Source organism: Cupressus sempervirens, chromosome 4 (genome assembly GCF_028749045.1).
Source record: "Cupressus sempervirens isolate cs-2001-9-10 chromosome 4, ASM2874904v1, whole genome shotgun sequence".
Taxonomy (NCBI): Eukaryota; Viridiplantae; Streptophyta; class Pinopsida; order Cupressales; family Cupressaceae; genus Cupressus; species Cupressus sempervirens.
The window spans coordinates 844,627,955-844,646,661 of NC_143121.1; the positions used below are offsets into that span (position 1 = coordinate 844,627,955).

General features: G+C 36.5%; 1 protein-coding gene across 4 annotated transcripts in view; it reads left to right on the forward strand.

The window, feature by feature from the left end:
• Positions 1 to 1,063: 1,063 nt before the first annotated feature.
• LOC149564026 (ras-related protein RABC1-like) overlaps positions 1,064 to 18,707 on the forward strand; it is a 198,057-nt gene continuing 180,413 nt past the window's right edge. Inside the window, exons 1-2 of one of the 4 annotated variants that reach the window (XM_089827132.1) lie at positions 1,278 to 1,365; positions 1,504 to 1,575. The gene's annotated coding sequence lies outside the window, so the exon portion shown is untranslated. Of the gene's footprint in view, positions 1,452 to 1,503; positions 1,576 to 18,707 lie in introns of all 4 variants that reach the window. The other 3 variants (XM_089827133.1, XM_089827130.1, XM_089827131.1) reach the window with 3 other exon arrangements.

The following is an 18,707-nucleotide window of genomic DNA, read 5'->3' on the forward strand; positions in this document are numbered from 1 at the left end:
TTGGGTAATCAAAGATAAAAGTTTTTAGAGTTATTGGTTTGCCTCTCCCCTCTTAGTAACTTAGCCTTTCATAATATTTCCAACAATTATTATCCAATGATTACAACCTGATTACAATCCGTAATCCCTTATAGCTCAATACCACCATAAGAAGCTACAATATCACCATTCATAATGAAATCCCTAACCCTAAGCCTTTTTATACAAGCTTTTGCCGCTTACAAGATTAGGGCTAGAATAATAGAAAAATAGTAGTGACGCCTTTTACAATATAAGGACATTTTTGGTGAAAACCCCTATGAGGGCATTGTCTCTTGACCCCGCCCTGTATTACGACAGGGAGCGCACCTAGGGTGCTGCCCCCAAACCCTTGTGGAAATAATTTGGAGGGAAATCACGTTGAATAAACCTCTGAGTCTGATTAGGTTCCACATCACAACAATAATGTAATGCAATAATATATGATTTGTACAAATTTAATCACTAGTCTAGGATGAAGTTCATTGCATCTTTGTAAACATGACTAGATAAGTTCTATGCTATAGTGGAGGTTTTCTTGCTTCATTTCCCCCTCCTGATGTTTGCACTTGACTGGGGCGTAAACTATTATTTTAAAATTAATAAAATAATTAAAGCCAAAGCTATTTATCAAACAAATAATTCTAGAAAAACAATCTAATATTTGATAAATAGTTTCGAAACTAATGATTGATTTAATATTCGCACATTGATTTAACGCCCAATTTTTTACAATGAGTGCATTCTCACCCTTTTAGAGCTTTAAAAAAAAAAAAAACACTTTTGCCCAAAAAAAAACATATAAAGAAGATCATAACGTGACCTTTAAATTTCAATTATAGACATTAAATTTGTCAAATAAATTGGAAGTGATGTGATTTAGAAACACACAAGTTAGAATAATACTCAACGATACATCCTCCCCCCTATTATTCATTTCCTTCTTTTTGTGTTTTTATTGTACAAACAACTTTCATCATGTGTGACCCAAGAAAGTAACTGTTTTTATTAAGATATTCGACACTGGTTTCACCTTTTCTCTCAGACAGATTTTCAGAATACAAATACATCTGTAAACTTTAATCCTGTGTTTTCCTTCAAAGTCAAGGTTGGAAACGTGTTGGCGGCCTACGATGTACGTAGCGTATGAAGATAAATATCTCGAGCTGAAGCTAAACATATTCCTATTCTTTGCTCACTGCTTGTAAAGTAAAAGTACCAATTAGCTTGCTTTACTAAAGAACTCCGTCCCTCCCACTCTAACTCAATTCTCGGATAGCCAGAAGGAGAAAATCACAGGACTTTGAACCAGAGCGCAACTTCGACTTGGGAAATCATTCAATCCAGGCATGTCAAAAAACGTTTTCTGTCACCTTATCTACAAATTGGCATTGCAGAAATTTTTTGTTGACAGCAGTAGCTTTCTGAGGCTGGTACGGAGTCAAATTTATTTTAAAAAAATGTGATTTTTGCTAAATTGGGTAGGAATATGCCAAAACATACTTCCACAGAAACTACAATTGGAGCCATCAAAGGTTTCTGGAAGGTCATGGACATGTAAACACTTGGACTTTTGTAGATGAGTTGCTTCTGACAATGCCCATGCATTACTTTAATCAAATATGGGAACTGCCTGTCCATCTTTCTTTATCATTTTCTTTTGCGAAATTGGTGTAATGTTTAAGATCGCGTTGGCTAGATAATTCTCTTGCACAAGCTTCGATGGCCATGTCTTCTGCAAAGCAATGAATGTATAGGAGGAAGAGTTTGCCACATGTTATGAAGTTTTCTTGCTGAAATTTTAACATCCTTCACTGAAGTTAGTTTCCACTGTAAAATTTTTCACTTGCGCAGTATGTTGTTTAGCTTCGGAATCTAAAGAAGTTAATTTTGCTGTCTTATATTAGGAGAACGTACAAACAATCAAATTTCCAGGTATTAATAGCAGAAATTTCGGTGGCTAATACCGTGTCTTAAAGAATATAACTATAGAATGCAACTTTCACATTCAGTTGGCTTTAGAAATAAAGAAAATCTATCTTTTCATATTATGCTTGTTTGCCTGGCTGCCATTTATTCAGCGATGCCTTTTTTTGGTTAGTGATGTTTCCTTTTTAAAACCAGAGTTGGCAAAAATGAATAATGTAATTCCCGGATTTCGATCAGGAATCGCAGTTTTACAAGCAATGACGCATTCTGATACCAGGGTCATCTTGTACAAAACTTGAAAAAGGCTTATATCCTTGTAAAGTCTCATCTGCAAAATTCAACACAGAAAGGTTGCTATAGTAGGACTTAACTTTTGCAAGGAGCCTTGTTAAGATTAGGACCGAATGCTTTTCACAAGGCCATGGAAAAAAAACAATCTTGACGTTACTTCAGTTTTCAAACAGTGTTATTGATACAGAAGCTTTGTACCAACATAACTTTTTAGAAATATCTAGTTTTCCATTTTCCAGTTCAAGTTATTGATCTCTTCTGCAATAGCAAGGATTTGGCTATAAATATGTATGTGTCAAATTATAATTCATGAATAGCAGCATGTGATTTTTATAAATATAATCATCTAGGTTTCTTTCTTTTTTCCTTCTTTTTCCCTCAATAAACCGCCATGTGGGCACGAGAGGAACAGTCAAAAAAAACCCTTAAATCTATGCAACAAAGAGAGATAAAGTCTGCATTGCCCAGAATACAAAAAATTCCACCAAAGACAGACATAGACAAACAGGGCATATGATGCTAGTGCGACAGACAAACAGAACATAATTTAGGGGAAAAGACCCAATCAGAGAAGACAATGAAGCCCAGATAGTGCTTTGGCAGTGAGAGCCTATGAGCAGAGTGCAACGAAAAAGGAGACTGCCACCAAAATCCACCATAATGTCCAAGAAGTTGCAGTAGAGCACATAGGAAAGTGGTGCCATCCAGGAACCTCCAAAGAAAATGCTTGCTGCACACCTAAATGCACTAGTGCCAAAAAAATGTCAAATTTAAGACCAGAAAGTCAAGTGCACCTTCATTCTCAAACCCAATCAAAGAAATCTCAATCAATCACTAGCTCTGCAAAGTCAAAGAGCCAGTCAAAATCATGAACCTCATCCAGAGTTTAATCTTCCTACTGAGAAAGTCCCGACCAACTGTGGCCCAGTGCTGATGGCTCCCAAGTTCTCTATCATCTGAATTCAGAATGGAAGTATGCTTTTCCACTCTTCCACTCCAAATGATCAATTTGGGTATATCCTTAGTCCTAGGAACACCAACACCCACTTCCGCCCATACAGTCATATCGATATCATCCACCAAAATCCTTGGTATAAACATGGCACACAGGAGTAGGAGCATATCAACTTTAGGGACACCTAAATCAAGAATAGACAAAAAATCTGGAGGAAATTTCAAATTAACTCTGTATTGACTATTCTGAAATAGGAAATCCCACCTCACACCGTTTTCACTGCTTGAATTTCCAGCTTATTAACACAAGAGATAGCATGGCCATTTATAATGGTATTCAGATGAAAGTCCAAAACCTCACCCGAAACAGTCATTTGATGATTAACAGAACTCAGTTCATCCGAGGTATCTATCCTTTTGCTGAGAAACAATGCTCTGAGGAAGTAACTAATCCAATGGAACAGTGGAGAAGCAATTTTTTAGGCCAAGTAAATAAGCCCATAAAATGTGCTACACTCCAAAATTCATTATATGCTCTGTTTTTATTTCACCTGAGAGTTGTCCTTACACCTCGCAAAATATCTGGAAGTGGAGGGCGATGTAATCCAAATGCGTGGAAAACACATCACTTAGAGTGACAATTTTCACCAAATAGCACATCAAACCTCCGGTTGTACTACCAAGCTCCAAATTGAAAACTTAATCAATTTCTTAATTCCACATAGTGGCCTCAGTTGGCTGCCCCATTAGATAATCTATCTGTCTCGGTGTTGCCTTCACGATAAATGTGATGAATAGTGAAATTATCCAACATTGCAATTCGCTGTAAGGTTTCCTCTAAAAGAGCACAAAGTTTCCAATTTGGAGTAGTGCCCATTCTCATCGCATTCATGACATTTGCAGAATCCCCTTCAATCTCAATATTTTGAGATCTGAACCAATGCAAGAGTTCAATCCATGGATAAGTGCTCTGAACTCTGCTGCAATATTGGTACCTCTAGGAAGTGGCTTGGAAGAAGCAATAATTGTGTGTCGATTTCAATCTCAAATAATACACCCTGCACCTGAAATCCCCGGTTGCCCCGGGAGGCACCATCAAAATTTAGTTTATATCACCTGACCTGTGGGGCATCCCAGAAAATTGCATCTTTTGTCAACCTTTATAGCATTGCAATGGCCGATCTATGCTGGTACCCTCAAGCCAGTCCAGGGCAATGTCATTTTAGCATTCCATTCCGAAAAGATTCAACCTCTAGGAGAAATCTGGGCCATCCTACTATTGACAATTTCAATAAGGTCTCTCTCCACCTTATTTTGGAAAGAGAGAATATTTATTTCTTTGCCCTGAAACAATCTTCTATTTGACTCCTTCGACAGATCCCAGAGAGGGATCAAGTTGCAGATGTCTACAGACAATTGAAGGTTAGGCCAATATTGAAAAATGCACAATATATCATTAGGGAGAGCACTCTTCTCTCCTAATTTTGCAGAAAGCCACATCCAACATTTTTAGGCAAAGGGACAAGTCAAGAGAATATGATCCACCAACTCCTCTTATGCTCTGTACGTATTACATCTAGACTGTCCATAAAATCCCAGCTTCCTGAAGCGATTTGCTGCTTAAACTCTTTTCTGTAATGCGGCCCAGGCGAACAGGCTAGCTTGGGAAAGCTTGGTATGTTCCAACACAAATGAATAGGAAGAATAGTTCCATGATAACTGTGAGGTTCAACAAGTTCTGAATAGCCTTTTTTGACCGAATACACACCTTACTTAGAGTCACACCAGATGAGTTTATCCTCTCTCCTTCTAAAAGATACAAATCTGTTACTGACAACATTCCTCAACATCTCAGCTTCGTGAGGATCCAGACCCAAAGCTAAAATATCTCTCCACTTCCTTCCACGAAGATTATCAGCAATGGAAAATTCTACAGATTCCATGACATGAGGCCCCACAACTGGGTTAGAGTGGCCTTGATATTGGGAGCATTGATAAAGCTCTCAATGCTTGGATATCCTACCCAAGAATAAGACCAAGACAAAACTTTATTATCATTATGAACAATATATGAGAGAAAGCCAGCAATAATACCCTTGCACTGTAAGTTTCTGGATTGATTGTGTGAACAATTTTTTTTCCATCAATGTTTGGATCACAGTCCGTAATTCATTATCATTATCAGGGTGCAAGAGAATACAATGAGTCTGATTTGAAATGTTGATAAAAAACCATTTCTTCACACAATCAAATCTAGAAATTTGCACTACAATCATATGGATTGTGGAAATCTAATAGCTCTGAATAACACCCTTGCAATTTTGCATAATATTCTGCTTCTTGATCTTTTGGGAGGATCTAAGGTGGTGAATATTCTTTCTGGGCTATCACCCTCCAAGTATCTCTTTTGTATGATTTGTGCCAATTTTCTATTGTTAACCTTATACATTCTCCAGACAAGCTTAGCCCCAAGAGCTCCGTTCTGAATGGCTTGATTTCTGAGACCCACACCGCCATCTTTTTTTCTTGGTACACTTTATCCCATACCACCAATCCAATTTTCTCCTTCTCATCTGTCCCTTTCCAAAAGAAGCTTCTGAGTTTGATTCAATTTATGTGAAACCCAAGGGGAGAGCCACACAGGACATCAGATAAATAGGCATGGCTAAAATGACTGATTTTATCAAAGTGGGTCTTCTTCACCAAGACAGCCACTTCCCCTTCTTAGAGTTCATCCTATTCTCCATTTTTTATTTGAGATAGTGGAAGACCAGGGTAAGTGCAAGGTAGTTGTCCTTGACTAAATTCCAATATCTGAATAATTTCTCTTTCCAACTAAGAAGGCATATTGGAAAAACAGAACACTAACTTCTTACTCACTTCCTGACCCAAAGAAGCAGTAATTTTTTCCAAGGATATGCTTCATAGGAATAGCCTCAATTCCTTTTTCTGTCCCAAAGGGCACAGTACCATCAGCAAATTGCTGATGTGAAATGGGGAGAAGGGAGCTAGTAACCTCCACCCCTTGGATCAGACCTCCGCTAACCTCATTCATAAAAGCTCATTGTAGAGCCTCAACCATAATAATAAAAAGAAAAGGTGATATAAGATCACCTTGTCTAAGTCCTCGAGATACTTCGAAATACCCTTCTGGAGAGCCATTGACCAATACTGAAAACCTTAGGGTAGAAATACATTGATAGATCTAATCTATCCATCTATGTTGGAAACTAAAAGCCTTCAAATCTTTTAGCTAAAATCACAAATTCAAGTCATCATATGCCTTATTTATGTCTAGCTTTACAATCACGCTTTGCTTCCTAGTGGTCTCGTGATCTCTCCAATTTTAATGTAATAATTAATTAATTGACCCCTAGAATTAAATTAAATAATGGACCTTTAATTAATTAATAAATATGAGAACCAAATTAATAAATAATATCATTGGCCTGTATTTGTATATCTCTAGATGCTTCTTGCAGGGCTTTATAAGGTGATCACTGGGCATTGCAATTCATCATGGATTGGATTTGATTGTTTTTTGTATTTCTAGAGGCTAAAGGTAGTTCTTGCACAGTTTCTAAGGTGGAAGATCCTCCCTATTCTACCCTTGCAATTTTGGTGGTTTGATGCCTCCCTATTCTGTCGTTGGAGGTATTGCTCAGATATCTCACTGTATATGCCAAATTTGCTAATAGTTTTCGTTTGGTGACTACTTGTATTTGATCGGATCTTGTTCGATGCATATGTAATATGTAATCAAGTGCTATGAACATTTGGAGATTAATATTACTTTGTGTCTCTGGCATCAGTTCAACTTTGTGTCATCTGCAAGTTTATAGATTCGTCATTAGAATATCAAGATACAATTTTTTCTGCATAAATATTAATATTGATATACCGAGGGAATTGTTTAGCTACCGAAGACAAGTCTAGAGTAGTCATACAACATCTATACACAACCTTGCTAGATCATCCCTGCTATACAAAGATCATAGACGTAGGGAGTTTGAACTATATGGAATACTCCATATGGTGTCTAGAGACATAACCTGCATGGTGGCAAGGTTCCAACTTGTACGATGCCAGCCTGTACTATATCAAAAGAACAATTGTGTGGTGAATATTCCCTACGTTAATAGCCTTACATCTTGTCTATTCATACATTGATGTCATACGCCCATCTTGACTGCACGCATAACGATACAAGGGAATAAGAAGAGATTTACCGCACATTCATACCACCAACCGTGTGGGATATTATAGTGGTATCAGAGCTGTTGATATTGCTAGCCTGTCGGGTATTGATGGAGATAGAATTTTGGCTTTGAATGATTTGAATGAAATTTTGAGAGAGTTAAGAAGTCAACAGAAGCTCCATGAACAAATAAAGACACACTCAACCTCTTGGCGGGCACAAGGTCATCGATGACGACTTTCTCTTCTAGGGTCGAGCGTTAGAAATCACAAATACTCACTTTGGTTGAGTCACTGAAGAAAATCAAGCAAGACTGGGTGATTGGTGGATGGGAGGACATATCTTTGAAGTATTATATAGAATTGCAAATGAAGAATTTGTCATCTCAACACATCTTCAACAATGGTCTTGTTACTAAAATTTTGCACACGCGTAAAATTTAAGTATGAAGACAAAGAAAGTGCATGAATGCCATTCATTTCACACAAGAATGTCCTTGTATTATTCATCAAAAGATAGATACAAATGACATTTACAACTGATAGAATGAAATGAAATACTGAAAGTAAATTTCTCTCACACAATTGGCTATGAGAGTAACCTTCAAATCTACTAATATCTATCTTTATTCTACGAAAAGTGCATAAACATGAAAGAAAGAGCATAGAATGAGAGGGTCATAGGGCACCAGTCATTGCCTATAATGATTGGTCATATTGCATTGTTCCAATCCTGCTTGCCTGCTGCCCCAAACTGCATTTCCTCCAAGTCTTTGAGTCCTGCACACAAAGAAGATGATTAGATCCAATGGATCTAAGAAATGATGGAAACACCTCACCTTATGCACAAATATTCTATGCTACCATAATGTCATGCACTTGCATAAAAATATAAACATATACCAGTATATCAAAGGCAATCATGATCACGTCAAATTTTATTGCTAACATGTTTGTTTCCTGTGTAGAATCTTATCTCTCATAGGTACGCAGATATAACTGTAGGCTTCCATGAGGGTTATTGAGCACGGCGTGCCTATAATATATAGGATCACGAAAACTGATCAAAGGCACATCATAAGTGTCAAAGGTGCAAAAGTGAACAATGTAAGAGTGTGATATTGCATTTATAAATGATACATGTGCCTCATTAGTGCGAACATTAATCAAACCGCAAGGGAAGAAATGTTACAGGTCAATCAAATCAATTGGAGCATACGGATAAAAGCACATATGCTGAAGTCATACATTGTGTCAGAAGAAAAACAATACTTCCATAATCCTTTCAGCATTCAGCAAGTAGTGAGCAAGAGGTAAGCATACACTAATATGCAGAAAATAAGTATCTAAAAGTTGTGGAGTCAAAACAAGATGGAAAATAAATGCTTCAGATATGATACTAAAATAAGGACTCTACACATGATTCCTGCAATATTGCAATGCTTCTAGTTCGTAATGGGTCAGTAATTTCAAATAACTCTTTTGATTTCAAACAAGTCTTTCAAGAAATGGAATTTCTGTTGCATTTTAATACAAATTTTTATAGTTGCCTGAGATTTTAGATAATCTTTCCTAAGCATGGGGATTTGAGAGATGCATATAGATAATCATATTGGAGATCACACTGGAGCAAATAAACAACTTGGTTAAAGCAACAACTATGGAATGAATTTTCACAGCTTGCAAGCTATCCAGATTCAGGAAAAGGTTTTTTATAACAGAAGCCTCAGAACATATATCAAATACAAGTGTCATTTAGACAAATCAGAAGTGCATGATTGACGAAGTTTTCACAAAAAATCTTGCAAATTATTATGAATGGTGGCACTCAGCAGTAACAGCAAATTGGTTTGTATTAAAATGATTTTTGAGATGCAAATAATAAACCTCAAAGACATTATATTTACTGGATATTAGAACAAGAGCCATAACATTTGAATTTCGTAAAGAAAATGTAAGTGACATTTTAAATATTTGAGCAATGGAAGCCCAGACTTCAAACTGAGAGCCTAGTGAATACCTGAAATGAAAAAGCTGGAAGATCCGTATAGAGGAGAATGTAAAAATATATAAAAGATGCCAGCTAGCGAGAAGAAATCATGAGGCAAAGGGTATGATTTACAGGGAATAAGTAAATTATATGCTTGAAGAATGATACAATTGCAAGAAAGGATAGCAGAAATATCTCTGTTCCAACCAATACTGGCTCATACAAAGCAGAAAGACAAGCACGATCCTTCAAAGGAAAACACATGTAAAATTCCAAGTCCATTATGAAAATAACTATGGTTGCATAGTGAAGATTCAGTTCTAAAGGGCTCCCGATGGCATCTAAAATGTCATAAAATCAGGCAAAGTCAGCTCAAGAAATGATTGAATTGCTACAGAAAGAAGACTTAAATGTACCATTTAAATGCCCAAAAATTAGGTTCGAAATGCTTTAGGAAACCACCAAATAAACACTAACTCCACGTGAAAGCAAGAAGACTAAGTCATGGCAGACTACAAGCTCCAAAGTGGTGGTAAAAATGCCCTCAAATAGCCACGTCTTACTCCAGCCAATAATCGCTGCAATAAAGGGCTTAAAATGGCATTGAAGATGCCTTAAAATCAGACATTAAGCTCCAAAAATGACTCAAATTGGCCCAGCAAAACTCTATGTCAAGATGCCATGATAGCAGCAGCTAAATAGCAGGAAAAGTGCGAGCAAATGATGCAGATTGAACTGCATTTTTTCCTTCTAAAACCCTCCTCCTCTTCTTCCCAGACAGCTAAAGCATGAAAAGCCAAATTAAATGTAAAGAATGAAGTCCTTTTAGGGTTGAAACCCTAATATTTCTTTATATGTATCATGCATAGTAGCAAGGCATTTGTTTGCCTTTGTTGTTTTATTTTATTTTTCCATCTCCTCATAGCCACGTTGATATTTTGAGCTTCCAAAAGCATAAGTGATGTATATGCCATTTATTTTACTTTTGTAAATGCTGTAAATCAATACTAATATAAATGATACAATTATAAACCATTTTTTATTGATATTGATAAAACATAAAATTTCATATGGATTTAATATTCATTTTTGCATATTATCTAATGTTATTTAAATAATTTATAATTAATAGTATTAAATATTTATTAAATTAAGATTATCAAGTGGCTTATGTTGCTCAATAACATTAATGTAATTAGTATTTAATATTATTAATTATAAATTATTTAAATAAGTATTAAATATATTGCAAAATAAATATTTATTTTTATGTTGTTTTTAGAACCTATTAGATACTATTGCAATATAGTGGCAAAAGGCTTGAAGCTTGAAGTTGAGATATTGTAAATTTAGAAAAAAAAGCCATCCTTATATGGTTGGATAGTGGAGATGGAGTCAAATTTGTTTGAGAACAAGTGGAGGGAATTTAGGAGATAGTTGAGTTCATTTAGGAGTGTTTTTGACTTAGTTTGGAGGCTTTTAGTGCAATTTCAAAGAGCTTTCATGATGGTGTATGACATGGCTTGACTTTGTCATCAAGCACATCATTTGGAGGTTTTTGAGAGCCTATTTTTGGGGTTTTCTTGTTGCATTCGACCACAAGAGGTGGAGTTGGAATTTGTACTTAAAGAGGTTGGTGGCTCATTTGAAAAGGAGTTCTCTCTCATGCAATTTTTGGGCTCTTAGTGATTTTCTTCGTCCTTTGAGTAGAATTTCTGTATAATTTTGTAACTCAATTTATGATATTCAGAAGCTACCTTGAAGACTATTTTGGCATAATTTTTATCATCTTCTTGTCATTTGTAGAATTGTGTTCGTGTGATTTGATCAAATTGTTAGTGAAAGCCTTATTTTCCTTTCAATTTTGTCTCACTTTTGTACTATTTTTGTGATAAATGTATGGCACGGGGTGCAGGTTGTGTAGAATGGATGTAATGTGTTCTTTATTGTGAAAGATTAATTTTCCTTCATTGAGCAAATATCCATTTCAACCTTTCTGCAAAATATTTATGTGCATGCATGTGTTAGGCAAGTTGTGTGAGTTTGAAGATTGTTTCATGGTTTTCAAGTGTAAAAGTTCTCCGAATATCACTCATTCAAACTTTAGGTGCATCACCGTAGGTTTAGTTTTTGTTTTTGTTTTAGTTTTAGTTTTTGTTTATCTTTCTATCCCTTTCCCTTATAAGTTTTCAACTTTGAAGTAAAGCATCTGATAGGAACCAACCTAGAAACCGGAGGTCTCACTTCAATTGCATGTCCCACATATAAGTGATTCTCATGTTATACCAGAATTACTGAACTCATTTAGTTCAGTAGTGGGTGCAAATTCTGGTACTTAACAGGTCTAAAGCAGGAGATTGATAAATGGATACGAGATGAAGGCATGCAGACATCAACAGACATGGACAAGAAAAAGACCCTAATTGCCCCTTTAGATGGAGAAAAACAAAAATGTCAAGGTAGTCAAAAGATATGAAGATGGAGAAATCATTGATGATTCAAACACGATTGATGATACAAAAATATTTAAGTTTAGGGAACAAGACAAAATAGCAATTTTGAGACATGACTACAACTGAGCCAATGTCAAAGTGGATCCTCATAATATTGTCAGTATGTGGAAGGGGAGCAAGGCTAAAAACTTTATGCAATATATGGGTAATGATTTGGAGTCACATAAATGGAATCGTAAGCCTACAGGTGGAGGCATTACCTACAATCAATTGAAGAAACAATTGCTACCATAATTTGAGTATGAAGTCTATCTTCCGTAGGTGGCGATCGTGAAGGACTAGATTGATGTATTTCAAGACTGGCATGTTTGGGATCCTGAAGACAACAAAAATGACAATGTTTGTACTAGAGTGGCATAATGGAATTTTGTTGACAGTGTGACACAACGAAGGTTGGATGCCAATTCACTCATTCTGCCTGCACAGTTGGTTTGGGATCCTAGAGCTAATGGCAGCTCATTCAATTAGGGATTGCTTGAGGGCAAGCAACCTTTGGACGACGAGAATTTGTGATGTCCCTAGTTTAAATGTATTAATTTATTAATTAATTGGTCCCTTGGAATTAAATCAAATAATAAAGGACCTTTAATTAATTAATTAATATGGCAAAGCTCCAACCCTTATGGTTCTAACTTGTACAGTATCAGAGGAACAACTGTGTGGTGGATATTTTGTACGGTAATAGATGCACATCTTGCTTGTTTGTACATTGATGTCATACACCCATCTTGACTGCACACATAGCAATGCAAGGGAATAAGAAGATTTTTAACACACATTCATACCACCAACCGTGTGGGACATTATAGGTCCAAACTAAGAAAATATTCTCCTGATCATTGTTGATCACATCAAAGATAGAGTAACTAGGTGTAATGTTCCCAAAATATTCAAATGATTTGATTAAATTAATTGACTAGGTGATCCCAAATTTAATAATATTATATAGACCCTTCAATTAATTAACTTAATTATAAAATAAAAACAAAAAAAAAATTGTCGGTCTTCTTGTAAACCCTTTAGGAAACTTCCTAGAGACCTTTATAAGGTTGTGTTTGGTGGTATAGTTAGTCATAGTGGAGTTTTATGTTTCTTATGAATTTGCGAATTCCAGTTGGAATTCAGAATTTTTTGTCATTTTAGATGTGCAAGATCCTTCCTATTCTAGCACTTTGCAGTTTTGGTGGGAGTCACTCCTCATCCTAGTCTGTTGTGGTTGCAATCTGTTGTAATCAAGAATATTATGAATAAATATTGGAGTCCATGTCTTGCCTCATCATTCATGACAATATAATCTTACTATGCGATCAAGTTCTCTGCATAATCATTTCATTACGTTTGACCCTCTAACATTGTGAACCTTTATTTGCCTAATTAAATTGTCTTGCCATTTGAGTGTGTGTTGCTTCATCTTGGCCACACGGTTATTGATTCAAAGGTCGAGCATTATGGGAATCACTGCACAAGTTGTGAGATCTACTGATCATATGGTTGTTGACTCTGTGTTGACTATACAAAATTTGGTGTCAATAGTAGGAATTGTTTCCACCATATGGGAGTAAGGACTTAAAGTGCTTTCGTACAAGGGTAGATTGGGGAAGATGTATGGTGTGGCCTAGTGTCTTATGGGCCTAAACATTCAGGTAAGGGGTGAATAGTGCTATGTGGGAAAAATAATTGTGCCATGCAGAGGGATTATTACACATATTTGCGGGAGTATTCTTGCCTTAGGTGAGAGTCATATTGGCATTGGGAACATCACACTAAACACAAAACCAGTTTGCTCATTTGAGATGATATCATGTAGAATTAATTTCATTCTATACGCCAAAGTTTTTGTCATCAGCTTGTAGATGGTATTGCATACTGAAATAGGAAAACAATCATTTAGTGGTTGGGTGACACTCTTCTTTAGTATGAGGGCTATGAAGGTATTATTAACCTCTGTCAGGAGATGTCCTAATTCCCAAGTTGCATTTTTGGCCACGACCAAATCTTAGCCAATAATGTCCCAACATTTTAGGAAGAAACTCACTAGCCAACCATCTAGCCTACATGCTGTAACTGGTGCAATTGAAAGAGGGCATTCTCGATCTCATTAAAAAAGTCTTGATTGAGAAATCTAATAACCATGGAATATTTTGTAACATTTCCTTTTGGACAATTAAATTGGATCCTTCCTTTGAGTTTAGGATCTCTCAAAATTAAGCAGCAACATGCTTACAATTTTCCTCTAGTTTCTCAGTCCTAAATCCATTTGAGAAGTTGAGAGAAGCAATTTTGTTAATCAACCTTCTTTACATCGTGCCATTATGGAATAATTTTGTATTTGTCTCCCTCTTTGATCCAAGTTTCTCAAGCTTTTTTCTTCTAGGAAATTCCCTCTTGGGCACGAAAATCTTTGTATGTAGTTACAAGCTTCTACTTCTTACTATATAAAGACTGATGCATTTTATTATTAATCAACGTCTCTTCCAAATTTTATAATTCAACATCTAGTTCACTTTTAGCCGCAAAGATATTAGTGAATATCTCTTTGTTCCAAGACTTTAGGTATTGCTTAGTGACTTTCAATATTGCCACAAATCTAAACATCTTTGAGCCCTCTGTAGTGTCTGAAGCCCACCTTTCCTTAATCATGTTGAAGAAATTGGGGACTCTCATCCACATGTTTTCTAACTTAAAGGGACTCCTGAAGGACTTTCTATCCCCAATGATTACCAATGATAGAGGGAAATGATCGGAGCTGAAACAGGGCAGCGTTCTACAATCAAACCCAAATGGACATTCTCCAAATTCCCACTGAACAAAAACCTATCAAGTTTTTCTGCAATATGATTGAAACCAAATCTTTAATTAGTCCATGTCTAGTTTCCATTATAGCATTGAATCTCCAATAGACTATTCTTGTCAACCTAGTTGCTAAAAGCTTCTTGAGACTGATTCTCCCTTGTAATATCCCCAGAGTTTTCAGTGCCTCTCAAAATTGCTTTGAAATCCCCATAGAGATGATATGACAGTCTTGCAAAGCCCTATTTAACCTATCCAACTCTTGCCATACTGTGCTTTTCCTAATGCAATCATTAGGTCCATATACATTATAAAGTTAGATTCGAGAAAATGCTATTTACTTGGTGACATATCTAGTTCGAAGTTACTCCCTATTTTTGAACACACGCCATTTTTGGACCCCTTCAATAATTTAGGCTCTTGCAACATTACATAGAACCCTGACATATCCCTAACCAACACTTAATTGAGAACTATTCTTTAGGGGCCTTTAGACCCCTAACATTCTACATAATGAGCCTCATGGCCCTTGGGGAAGGGGGCCACCCTTCCCTGATCTCAGTGCCCAACATTTCTTTATCTGTCCTTTAGCCTCACCATCAATAGTTTTGAGTTCCGTGTTTTTTTTTCTCTCATGACTTCTAGTCACAGTCTGGAGCAACTTTACTAGCAATAGTTTGGAGTAATCCCAACTGCCCCTCCATTTCACCATTATTTGTAATATCTTTGGTTTCCAAAGGGCGAAAAAGAAGGTACTGCTCATTTTCCATAACCGCTTCTTTATTTAAGTCCCTCATTTGGAAAACCATTATAGGTGAATGCAATTGATCAACCACATTAGTAATGCCTTCCAAAAGATACTTATTGGCAATCAGACTGCCCATAGCTTCATATGCATCCTAGACGATTCGTTCCTCCATCATATGGATATCCATTGATTCAACAATTAGTAGAGATGATGCGTTTCCCCCTCTGACATAGCTTTCTCCACTTCATATCCTTTAGACCTTCCCCTCTTTCTAAACGCATCCTTATGTTGTTTATAGATAAATGCAAATTTTTCCCCTATTGAATTTTTTATGTTGAAGTAGAGGATCCTTGTGCGGTTTCCAACTTTCTACTCTATCCTGACCATTAGCATTCACCCCATCATTCTGATCACAAGAAACATCCTTATGAAACCAATATTGGATGTGTTCAAATATATTATCCTTTTCTATTTGCATTGAATCCATTTCCACATTGTATTCTTCATGCCCCACATTAGGAACTTGCTTGGGCTTCACGGGTTCTGGTGTTGATTATGACTTTTTCGATTTATAAGGATTTGGTTGAATAATAGAATACCCTTTTCTAGAGCATTCGAGGGATAAATGTCTATCTGTGATACTTCTCCCCCCATTGTGCTCTTTAGTAGAACTAGTCAATGGAATCCATTTACCAAATTTCATAAAAAATTCCAAGTTGTTAGCACTCCTGCCATTAGAGGGAATTTTCATTAAAACCCTTCGTTGTTTTGTGATCCCATTCGGAATTTTTTTCAACTCCTATAGGATTACTTAGGATTTCTGTGATTATAAATATGGCATCCATGTTCCAACATTCCATTTGGAGCCCTTCCATGTTTGTCCATTGAAAAATTGTTTTAAGTTCAAACTCCCTTGAATTGAAATTAGGAGTCCAATTCATTTTATAGAAAGTATGACCATCATAAAGTAAAGGATATCACTCTAGATTCTCATATTTCAATTTGAGAGGGATTTGATTCTCACTTGGTGTTTGAAAGACTCTTTCTACTAATTTGCAATATCCGCTGCACGGTTATCTGTTCTACTCCATATCACCAAGATGCCTATCCTCTAAACTGATCTATAGTCGGGCCCAAAACCTTTGTACAGATCCTCACCGAGGTGCATAATTATTTCACCTCTAGACAATGTTTGGTTTTCTCCTTCCTAAAATCCTTGTACTCAAACTATCCATTCTTATTCTATGGTGACCGCCAAGTGTTCTGCGAAGGCCCAAGGTCAAAATTATATCCACTCTGAGTGTCCACTTGATGTTTTCCTTCGAGGGGAATCAAGATGGTGCTACTAGAAAAGGATGGAATGTTTGAATATTTTCTCCCCCATTTGTCGAAGTTCTGGATTCATTGTTTTGTCAAAGGAATCCCTAGGATCCCTCTGGAAATTCATCCTCCTGGGAAAATCCCTATCTCTATGAATTTGCCTAAGATTGTTTTTTGTTTTGACTATGACTCTTACATCTTTCTTTAAAATTTTGAATTTTAAAATAATAGATATTTTTGATTTTTGATGTTAGAACTGTTACAAGATTCAAGAATTGGCAGATTAACGGATTTTCGGATGATTTATTGATTAAAAAAGGAACAAATGTGTTCCTTATAAAGAATTACAAAGAAGTTGTTTCTAAAAGAAACAACGTAGACTAAAGACGAAATTAGAAACAAAACTGAAGACAGGATAGGAAACATTCCTATCTAGACTGAAGACAAAAGAGACAGGATAGGAAACATTCCTAACTAGACTGAAAGACGGACACAAGATAGGAAACATTCCTATCTAGACTGAAAGACGGACTACAGACAAAGTAGTTGACCATTATAGAAAGTATAAGATATTATCTTAATACCTTCCCTTAATTGTCAACGTACGAATGTCGGAACATTCTGGGATAACTGAGACCCTCCCTAGATCTACAGAATGCTGAAACCAAGAAGCCTTGCCAGAAGAGTGCTATAACTCAAAACAGGGTGCAATTACAAAACTTCGTTTTTGTGGAAAAAACGATAAAACCTAGAATCTCACGCAACCTTGCGTATTACAGACAACATGAAATGATTTTTGAGGAGAAAATCAACAAACCCAAAAAAACAGAAATAGATTCAGAAGGCAAAAAATGCAGCTTCGCCTTGATCAAGAAGCTCGACAACTTGTGTTGTTGGCTGGGAAGCATTTTTCCTTGCTTGGGCAGCCAAACGTTTCTGGCACTCGAACTTCATATGGCCAAACTTGTGACAGTAATTACACTGTACATTTTGCTTTGTAGAGCCATCTAGGGATTGAGCAGAAGGTTGATGCTGGAAAGGCTGAGAAGACTGATGGTTGCCGATGTTTTGTTGAAAGGATTTTGTAGCAAATGCCTGCTCTGAGGAGGCTGTAGAAGTACTGCTGCCAAATTGTTGTTTCCAATGATTCTGCTGCAGAAGTTTGGTGTATAATTATAGAAACTTCAGATCAACATTAGTTGACGTAATGTTGAGTGTTTCTATGCTCATAGGATGATGGTAGACTTTTCAGAGTGACGACTACCATATCCTCTTCCTCCATTTTCCGACCAATAGCTTCGAGCTGATTGTGGATGTCCTTAATCTTTGTCAGATGCTCTTGTAAGGACATACATTCATCCATCATAATGGAGAACAAATGATTCTTCAGAAAGAATGCCTGACTTTTGTCAGATGTTTCATGCAGCTCCTTCAGATATTTCCAGATTTCTACAGCTGACTTGCCAGAAGGAATCTGTGATAGTTGATCATTGATAATAGAGAGCGTAAGAAGCATAATAGCCTCTCGATTGCGATCATCAAACTTGTCCTGTTCTGCTTGGTCGAAGGTCGGACGAGTCTTTGTGCCTAGAACAAGCTCATCCAAACGATGATATTTGAAGATGGTTAACATGTGCTGCTTCCAGTGATTATAATTGTGGCCATTGAATTGTAGACTACCCTCCAACATTAGATTCAATCAAAGATGCCATTTGCACAAAGTTCGAGGCAATGTTGAGGCTGACCCAAAAAAAATGACAAGTGCCCAGAAGAGTAGACGAAAAACCCAGAAGGAATCTACAGTCAATGTAAATTTGCCAGCTCGAAAATCAAGGCACAAAAAACGAGGTACTCAGAAAATTTTGACGAAGATCCTAGATGAGGTCTCAAAAAACCCAAGAATGTGAAAACAATTTTTTTTCCGACGTCAAAAACTAGGGTTTTGAGCAGAATAACA